Source organism: Budorcas taxicolor, chromosome X (assembly GCF_023091745.1).
Source record: "Budorcas taxicolor isolate Tak-1 chromosome X, Takin1.1, whole genome shotgun sequence".
NCBI classification, from domain to species: domain Eukaryota; kingdom Metazoa; phylum Chordata; class Mammalia; order Artiodactyla; family Bovidae; genus Budorcas; species Budorcas taxicolor.
Genome location: NC_068935.1, coordinates 122,556,577 through 122,567,402, shown reverse-complemented (window position 1 = coordinate 122,567,402; position 10,826 = coordinate 122,556,577).

Below are 10,826 nucleotides of genomic sequence, written 5' to 3'. Positions count from 1 at the left end.
GAACGCTAATGATCATCCTCTAGTCCTCCACGGCTCCTCTCTCACTTGCTCGTATTCCATTGGTAACCATGGTCTGTAGATGCTACTTTTATGCTTCTCTTGCAGCTATGCCATCAAATCCATTGCCTGTACCACAGTGCACACATTCGCCGCTTCTCTGAGGACTGCTGGAAGTGCCTTCTTAACGCTTCCCCTGCTTCTGGTCTCACCATCAGCCTCACTCATCCAGAACAGCTGCCAAGGAAGCCCTTTAACATGTAAGTCTGTTTATGGACACTAACATACAGCTCTAAAATTTGGGATAAAGTCAAATTCCTTTGCTTAGCAGAGACAGGTGTTTGTATCTGACTTGTCTCCCTCTCTGGCCTCATTTCCCACCACTTACGCATGGTTATCCCTTTCTCCAGTTGTAAAAAAAAAAGTTCCCTCCTGCAAGTCTTCTCATACACATTTGTCTCTGCCAGATATTTTACTTGTTTTCTCCCCATCCACTTTTCCTTGTCTTTTCTGTTTTAAATTACATTCTTGAAGCTTCAACAGAAACATCACTTCTTTCTAAAACCTTTCTCCAACCAAGTGCATGATTTTGATGTTTCTACACTGTGATTACTGTACCTTTTGTATGATTACATCATCTTATCACACTGTATTTTAATTGTTTGTTTACATGCTATTCTAGTCCACTAGACTAGTGGGTCTCAAAGTGTGATCCTGTGATCAGTAGCATCAGCTTTGCTTTGGAGTTTGGTAGAAATGCAAATTTTCAGTCATCACCTCAGATCAGAAACTCCAGGGGTGAGTGCAGCAATCTGTGTTGGGGGCAAATCATTTAATATCTTATGATAGGGGAAGACTGGCTGGCCATAGTAGTATACTGAGAAACATGGGAATTATTTAGAAGATGCATGACTACTGACAAATACTGTCTTCCTTGCCAGCTTTTCTTAAAGTGGCTGGCAGCCTCAACGAAGTCCAGAGTGCCACAAAGCATCTCAACACTTGTTTTAATTTGCAGCAATAATAAACTACCACAAATTATCTGGCTTTAAACAACAAAGTCTGAATTCCTGCTGGAGGCACTAGGGAAGAAAGGCACCAGGGCCTTTCCTCAGTTTTTCTAGATTTCAAAGCTACATGCATTCCTTGGCTTGTAACCTCTTCCTCCATCTTCAAAGCTAGAAATGGCTGACTGAATCTTCCTGATGATGCCATCTCTCTGCTTCTGATCTTCTGCCTTCCACTTTTCTATTTAAAGACCTGTGTGATTATGTTGGGCTCAGCTGCATAATTCAAGCTGATCTTGTTTCCAGGTCAGCTGATTAGCAACCTTAATTCCATCTTGCTATGTACATAACATATTCAGAGATTCTAGGGGTCAGGAAATGGACATTTTGGGGGTGGTGGCATTATTCTGCCTACCGTGATATTTGTGCTTGACTTTTCGAGATTTAAGTAAAATCATTATTGCCTTCTACCTTAATGTGGGCTCCTTGGAGAAATCAAGGATGTCCTCTTTTCACTGTCATTTCTTATAAAGAAAGTGGATTTGAACATTCTGTGATGTTTTAGAACATTTTTCGAAGAGAACCCCCTCCCCACCATGATTTATAGTTGTAAAATATGAACTTCACTCAAGATTAACTAGAAAAACATGCCCCAGATGGCAACTAGAGACCATGTGATCTATGAATGTCAGTCTATCAATATGTTAAAAAAATAAATCAGGTTCAAATATTTTAAAAAGAAGAGTAATGGGTTACAAAATAATCTATCTTTGAAGAAGGGGCAGGCAAATGCTTTTTAACATTTTTCTCAAGAGCCTGCTTTTAGCTCAAATTTGCCAAGTCTTTTTCTTTTCCCATCTGAAGATAGATAGGTCTACAGAACCCCTGAAGACACATTGGAGGTGGCTCTGTCTTCCAGGGACTTGGCAGAAAGTATTATAGGACTCATTCATACTGCAGAATAGTTACAACCTTCATGTCTTTCACTTGGACAGATCTGTGCACTAGCAAATAGTGATAGAAATGGGGCCCTAGAAATGCATGTGATGGAGGGTGTGAATTTTCAATATTGAACTTTGATATGTTACCATTTGGAAACAGACTACTTTTCAAATATTTCACCTCTGACATAAGGGCAGGACCAGTTTGGCATGGGCCAGTTTGGACCAGCATTGGGCAGTACAGAAATATATTTGTGAACAGTGCTCCAGTAACATGATGAGAGAGGACTGTATCACAGAAGCAAATGGGAAGGAAGGAAGTAGTGAAGTTGCTCAGTCATGTCCAACTCTTTGAGACCCTGTGGACTGTAGCCTACCAGGCTCCTCCGTCCATGGGATTCTCCAGGCAAGAATACTGGAGTGGGTTGCCATTTCCTCCTCCAGGGGATCTTCCCCACCCAGGGATCGAACTCAGGTCTCCTGCATTGCAGGCAGACGCTTTACCCTCTGAGCCACCAGGAAAGCCCATCCTAGTGAAAAAGGATTGGCAGTTAAACCAGAATCCCTTTGAACCTCTGTGTGACTATTCACACCCAATAGTTAGAGTTGTTTACTTATATAATATGATTAACCATTAACTGAGCTAAGTTTATCCTGTACTGTGAATTCAATACTTAATTTTTAACATCTTGGCAAATCCTGAATTGAAACCTCCTCCCCAGTACTGTTACAAGAACAATGTGTACTAGGTAGGACCCACCTGATGTTTCTAGTCACCACCCTACATGAAAATGGAAAGGCCTGGGAAACAGCACCATAAGCCATTGAAATCATCCAGAACAAAATTTCCTTCAGTTTAACTATGGTGGACATACCAAGGATTATGGTTCTTTAATCAACAGAAGAGAAGTTGTAAGAAAATTACTTGGGCAATCTAAATATGAAGCCACCATTTTTTTGCTCATATGTCTTTTATTTTAGGACAGTATGTTGTTTTGTTCTGATCTTGGATAACATTTTGGCTTTGCTTTGCATGTATTGTTAGAACCACACGCAATCATCCAGACCATTAGAATTGCAAACATTTAGGAGCCATAGTTACGGATTGACTCCAGAAGTGGAATGCATCTATAGTAACATACCCAACAACTACCTGACCACCTAAGAGATGTTGCCTGGAGTTATACCCTTGGGACACCTGATTATTCAGGAATATGGACCAGGGGAATGGTAGAGGAGGACACTGATATTCCACATTCCTGTTGTCCTTTTATCAAGGGGATTGGTAGGATGTGTTGTCTTTCAACAGACTGGCTTTCATCCCCTTTTTTCATGACTCTGCCTTACAGAAGTTCACACTTTTAAGAAATGACTTTGTTCCCTCCCAGGCTCCAAATGGAAACTTTTCAAGGCCATATTTGCTATGAGGATATTTATCATGGAAGTTAAGTAACTTACACTTTAATTCAAGTGTCCTCTCGGCATTGAGAATAGGTTATTTTCTCTAGGAGGCCTGGGCAGTTTCCTGTTTTAAAGAAATTGAAAAGAAATATATTGCTTTCAGCAGCCCCAAAATCAATAGAGTTTCAAATATAGATGGGACCAAGTTTCTTGTGCTTCTTAGGAGGGCTGAAAGATGGTGCTGACCCAAAGCCCTGAGTGATCATAATACTTAGACGGAAGCCATTGTGCTGTGGAGTATGAATGATTGTGGCACATGTCTCGCCATTCCAGACTCAGGTGATCAACCCTCATATACACCACAATAATGATGGCCTCCCATCCAACCATCTTTAGAAACTTCCTTACAGGATATATTTAGGATCAGACTATTTAAACATATTCCTTTTTCTTTACCTTAGGAAAAAAACAAAATAGAGCCTCAGGGCATTACCAATCAGTGCTGTTTTGAATAGAATAACATGTATGATAACTAAATCTAGCCATAAGCTATTAAGTCCTTGATAGCAGGGTACCACTGTTTTTTCTTAATTATCTTCCTACCTCCCTCAGCATCTAGTGGTGGCTTATACAGAAAACTAGCTCAAGAATGCCTGTTAAATAAGTGAATCAAAAATTTTATATACCAGTGCTACAAGGATGTCCACTTGTTTTTGGACTTAACATGCAGATGTTTCATGCTGGGAGAAGGACCTTGGTTCTTTTGTATAGTTTCTTTTTCTCTGCTGCAATTGCTTTTTATGTCATTGAATTCTCTGAGCATATTTATTTAAAGTGTTTATCTGGGAACTCTAACATCCTCCCTTGTTATTCTCTTTCTATTTATTTTTTCCTGCTGCTTTTAATTCATGTTGCCTTGTCTCTGGCCTATTTACTTTTGTTTGCATTTTAGACATTGTATTTGAAAAATTGTTTGTAGAAATAATTTGACGCCCAAGATGATGCTATTTTCCTCCAGAGAAGATTCCCACTTGTTTCTGCCAGATGCCCAGAGGCACTAGCAGTTTTGATCACCTCTGTCCAGTTTCAGGGCTTGAGAGGATTAAAAGATGACCTTCAGTTCCCAACATAGTCCATGTACTTTCAGGTCACACGAATTTTAGGGTGCAGATCTTTGAAGACCCAACCCTAAGTGAGGAAGAATAACTAATTCCCCCCTGCCTGCTCTGACTTTCTTGGTGGCTCCCAGATACCAGTGTCTGTTCCTTTAGTTCCACCAGGTTGACTGAATTCTTACTTAGCTCTCAGCCGCCACTTGTCCCCTCCAGGACCATCAAACATTCCCAGGAAGAGAGAATCTATCCGCAGGTTTCATTTCTCAGGGTATCCATTCTCCCCTGGATCCTGTCCAGGTAATACTTCTCTACTTTGTTAACATTATAGGCCTTTGGGCAGATTGAAAAAATCTTTTGTTATATTTTTCTAGTGGTTCTAAGTAGGAGAGTGTATCCAGATTACCTGATCTGTTATTATCAGAAGCAGAAGTCCATCCATCTTATTCTTGCTTATTTTTATATCTATAAAAAATCCTTTACTTTTTGGTAATTTTATTTCTTGGGTTTTTTTTTTTGGTGACTATTCTGATAATTAGAAATGAAATGTTTATATATTTGTTTTGGTGGCTAGCTTTTTTAAAAAGTATTTCTGTCTTTATTTTTGGCTATGCTGGGTCTTTGTTGCTGTGCACAGGCTTTCTCTAGTTGCAGCAAGGAGGAGCTACTCTCTATGGTGCACAGGCTTTTCGCTGCAGTGGCTTCTTTTGTTGTGGTGCATGGGCTCTACAGCATGTGGACTTCAGTAGTTGTAGGACAGGGGCTCAGTAGTCGTGACTCCCAGGCTCTAGAGCACAGGCTCAGTACTTGTGGCATATGGCTTAGCTGCCCTGCAGCAAGTAGGGAAGATGGGGTCTTCCCAGACTAAGGATCCAACCCGTATCTCCTGCATTGGCAAGTGGATTCTTTACCACTAGACAAACAGGGAAGCCCTGGTGGCTAGCTTTATAAAGTCATTAATGCTTTTATTTCTCTCTTTTTCTAGAAACTATCTATTAATCTTTTAAACTATCTATTAATAATAGATAATAGTAATAGATAATAATAATCTATTAAACTATCTATTAATCTTTGAGAAATGATACAATTAGTATACTTCCTTCTCACCTCACTCTACAACTTGATTTGAGTAGATTGTATCATACTTATTAGTATTTATCATCATACTGTTAAATGTATTTCTGTTATTTTTCAGTTTAAAACAGTAGCATTTGGTATAAAGCTATTAAAAAGGTCAAAATAGGGAAATCTCTGGTGACCTAGTGGTTAGGGCTCTGTGCCTCCACTGCAGGGATGCAGGTTTGAGCCCTGATTGGGAAACTGAGATCTCAAATGCAGCACAGCACAGCCAAAAAAAAAAAAAAAAAGGGAGATGGCAGAATATAAGTAATATGTATATAGAGTGAAAGAAAAAGAATAGATTGGGAAAATGCTTTAAAGTAAAATATTACTTAAATGGCCAAATACATTTAATTCTGATAATATGATAATGGATATATCTACTTCTGCTTTTAGTTCTGTCAATTTTTAGTTGACATATTTTGAAGCTGTGTTATTGGGTTCATATGGCTCTAGACTTTTAATATCTTCCTGGTTCATTAAACCCTTTCTTCCTTTATTGTAAAAAATATCTTTCTTAATCTCAAATATTGCTTTTTGCTTTAAAATCTATCTTTCTGATATTAGTATGGCAGAACTAACTTTCTTTTGGTTATTGTGTGCATAGTATATCTTTTTAAAATAATTATAATTTCAAACTTTATGTGTCCTTATATTCAAGATGTTTCTCTTATAGGCATATACTTGATATTTGATTTTTTAATCCTCTAAGACCAATTACATTGAATACAATTGCTGAAATGTTCGAGTTTATATTCTCCCATATTACTATATGGTTTCTAATCGATCTACCTGTTCTATGATCCTTTGTCTCTCCTTTCTTAACTTCCTTCAGGCAATCAGTATTTTTCTAGCACTCAGTTTCTCCCCTTGATTATCTTGTTAGTCACATATCTTTTTGCTATTCTTGTAATGGTTTCTCTAGAGACTATGGCATGCTTTGATTTATTAGTTTAACATAAGTTTTTACTTCTACTTCTCTGACAATGCTAGATCTTAGAGGAGTTGAACTTTATTTCTCCCTTTTCTGCCTTTTGAGATATTACTGTCATATTTAATTATACATTTTAAACTCCACAAGAAAATCTTTGTCATTTTCTATATTTAGTACTCATTTATTTGCCTTCATATTTACCTCTTTGTTGTTCTTCATTCCTTTCTGTGTTTCCATGTTTCTCTCTGAGGTTATTTTCTTCCTTGCAGAAAAAGTATTTTTAGTATTCTCGAACTGCAGGCCTGCTGGTGATGAATTCTCTGTGTTTGCTCTAAGACATCTTTATTTCACTTACATTTTTTGAGGACTATTTTACTGCATATAGAGTTCTGGGTTGGCAGTTATTTCCTTTCAGTACTTTAAAAATGTCACTTCCATTGCCTTCTGGGTTCCATCACTTCTTTAGAGAAGCTAGCTATAGATCTTAATGTTTTACCTTAACCTCTGATTTTAAGGTTTTCTCTTTATCTTTGATTTTTACAAGTTTTTCTATTATGTGCTTAGCTTTGTTTTTCTTAGCATTTCTCTTCTCTGGGGTATATGAAGTTTCTTGAATCTGTGGGTTGGTGCTTTTCACCAATTGGGAAAATTCTCAGACATTACCTTTTCAAATATTGTTTCTGCCCCATTCTGTCTTTCTGTTTCTCTGCAACTGTGTGTTAGCTATTTTACTTTTTCCGTACATGTCTTATATTCCTTTTAGTGTTTTCTGTTCTTTTCTTCTTTCTGTGCATCAGTTTATATATTTTCTATTGAGCTATCCTCTGATTTATGAATCCTCTTTTTAGCTATGTCTTAACTCTTGCTGCAGAGAAGGCAATGGCACCCCACTCCAGTACTCTTGCCTGGAAAATCCCATGGACGGAGGAGCCTGGTAGGCTGCAGTCCATGGGGTCGCTGAGAGTCGGACACGACTGAGTGACTTCACTTTCACTTTTCACTTTCATGCATTGGAGAAGGAAATGGCAACCCATTCCAGTGTTCTTGCCTGGAGAATCCCAGGGACGGGGGAGCCTGGTGGGCTGCCGTCTATGGGCTTACACAGAGTCGGACATGACTGAAGTGACTTAGCAGGAGCAGCAGCAGGACTCTTGCTAAATGCAATTATTTAGTTCTTAATTTCAAATACTGTATTTTTAAGTTTTAGGATTTCCATTTGATTCCTTTTTAGAGGTGCCATTTCTCTGATGATATTTTCCATCTTTGCATCTATTCTGTCTCTTTTCTGCTTTTTTTCTGAAAGATACTAATCTTAGATGTGTCAAAGTTCTTGCTTGAGAATTCTAAAATCTGGATAATCTGTGGGTATCAATGAATATTATCCATTTCCCTCTTGATTTGGGGTGTCTTCTGATAGTGTTTGATTAAATGTCAGATATTGTATGACAAGTTGTAGAGGGACTAGATGATGTCATTTTCCCCCAGAGAGGTTTTATCTTTTTCTCTTCTAGGCAGATGGGAGTGGGCTGGGGTGGGAACTGATTATCTTAATTTAATCAGATAAAAATATCCAAGATTGGGTTGCCTTTTCTCAAGTGTCTACCAGTTGTTTGCTTTGTGCCCCTCCAGTATAGTCCCCCCAAGGGTTCTAACTGAGAACCAGAAGTATTCTTTATGGCACCTCTTCTGTCATTGATACCAAGCTCTTGGTCTCCTCCTCATAAAAAAAAAAAACTGTGAAGTACAGTTGCTTTTTAGAGGCTTTTTGCTTGGCTTCTTGACTCCTGTCTTGTGCAGCTTCAAAATTCAGCAGATATTTTGAGGGGAAAACTGGGGAAGTGTGCGACTCAGATCTCTGTTCCTTCCTTCTCGTTGGGATCCTAGACCATCAGAACTCTGATTGTTTCTCTGCCTTTTAGTAGAAGTTGTTTCTCTGGGAAAAGCCTATATTCTCAGACTATTGTCCCTTGGCTAGAATTGCCAGTTGCCGTCAAATCAGCAGATGCAGAATACCAGCTCAGTTCTCTGCAACTTCCCCTTTTTAGAATTTTGTTTACCTTAGCATCTCTGATGCTTTCAAACAGACCTTCCTCTTCCTTCCTCCCTCCATTCTTCTCTCTTTCCTTCCTTCCTTTCATTTCTTTCTCATAAAAAAGTATGTATTCATTTATCCAACAAATATTTGATGAGACATTAGTACAATACACAACAGAGACAAAGATGAAAAACAAAAAATCCTTGCTCTCTCAAAGCTCAGTCCTTTGCTCACACTCCTTTATGTGTATCTTTTTCATAATCCTAGGCCTCTAAGCCCCATTGGAGATAACTGCAAGTCTACCTGGTTGTGACATTATGACACATTACGCTTGTCAGTCTCAGCTAGGTCCTTCTTACTCTAACCACTCTTTGCTTTCTACTGTGCACTCACTTTCCCATCTCACTGCTGTGAGTTTCTAAACATTTGTTTCTCTCCTTGAATTTTCTGCCCAACTCTGCCCCTCACAATTTTAGCAGATAACCTCAGCTTCTATGCCCTGAGGGGGGAAAAATCGGAACTGAGCTTTCTAAACTTCCTTTCCTCCTCCAGAAAACTTACCGGTAGTGTCGTCCATACTACAGAGGGAGAATGCTTCAGTTTTTATATTTGATACTCAGGGAGAGCCTTGGCTAAATAAGTGCTAAAGGTAGGGTTGCCAGATTTAACAAAATAACAGAGTGTCTGGTTAATTTTGAATACCAGATAAACAATGAATAATTTTTTAGTATAGTGTATCTTATGCAGTACTGCAAATTATTCATTGTTTATCCATAATTAAAAATGTTACTGGTCATCCTGAACTTTTATGTGGCAACCCTATGAAGGAACTATGGTGATAAACCATGCACATATCTGGAGGAAGAGGTTTCAGGCAGAGAGAATGTCTTTGGGATATTAATTTGACGTCTGTAATTGTCTTGGGCACTGGCAATACAAAACAAATCATTAAGACAGTGCTTTGCCTCTGGACCAGTCTAGCTGTGTCACTCCTCGCTCCCCTCTGGTCTATTCTCCATAAGGCAGCCAGACTCAGCCTTTGAAAATACAAATCATGTTCTTTGTCTGCTCAAAACCCTCCAGTGGCTTTCCTTCTCGGAGTAAAATCCAGGGTTTGTAAAATGGCCTTCAAAGACCTAGGTCCGTGGTTCTCTTTTGCTATACATCAGTCACCTGGGGATCTGGTGTCTGGGTTCTGCCCTCAGGTTCAGATTAAACTTGTTTGCAATGCAGCATGGAATCCATGAGTTTTCAAAGCACCCCTTGCAGTTGTTTTGTGCGCTGGATTTTGAGATCCCCTCCCACCCCACTTCCTCCCAACCCCCAGCCCCCGCGTTAAGTGACCTCATCCTCCTGCTCCCTCTTGGACCTCAGCTCAGACAGCTCCCCCTTGCTCTCTGCAGTCCAGCCCCACTGGCCACCCTAGTGGCCTCCACTCTTGTCCTCAGACTCTTCAGTGCTGCTTCCTGGCTTTTATTTTTCTTTCCCCTCTATCTAAAATGCTCTTTCCAGGATATCCACATCACCCCTTCCTCCATTTTCATCAGGTTTCTGCTCAAATGTCAGATTATCCGCAAAGCCTTCCCTGATCATCCTCCGCCTCCACTCTGCTGCCGTAATCTTCTCTTTTCCTGCTCTCATTCATGGCTGCCTTTCCTCTTATGTATGTCTTTACTTATGCCTGTCTTCCCCCTACTCCATCGTAAGCTCTGTGAGGACACTTGGTTCACTGCTTCAGCACCTAGAACAGTGTCTGACACATAGGTTGAACTCAACAAGTATAGGTTCATGGAGGACTTGAGTCTGATGTAGGAATATAGACCCATAAACAGTTGTTGTTGTTGTTGTTGTTGTTTTTCTGTATGGCACAGCATGTTGGATCTTAGTTCTCCAACCAGGAATTGAACCTGGACCCCAGCAGTGAAAGTGCCGAGTCCAAATCACTGAACCACTAGGGAATTCCCATAAACAGCTAATTATAAAACAATAGAATAAGTCGTTATTAGAGAGTTTTAAACAGAACTCCCTGGTGAGTGTAATGCTATTAATTTCTGACTTCATCCCCTGTCTCTCCCTCTTGGTTGTCATTTTCCAACTTATTTAAACATCTCACTTTCCATCATCTCCATACCTTTAGTCTACAAACCCACTCAAACCCTTCTCTTCCCCCAACTCCCCATTCAGTGATGGCTTAGGGTATGCTAGGCATTATAAGCATGTTATAAAGATCATCTCATTTAACTGTCACAGCCATCCCAGTGTAGGAATTATTTTACAGAA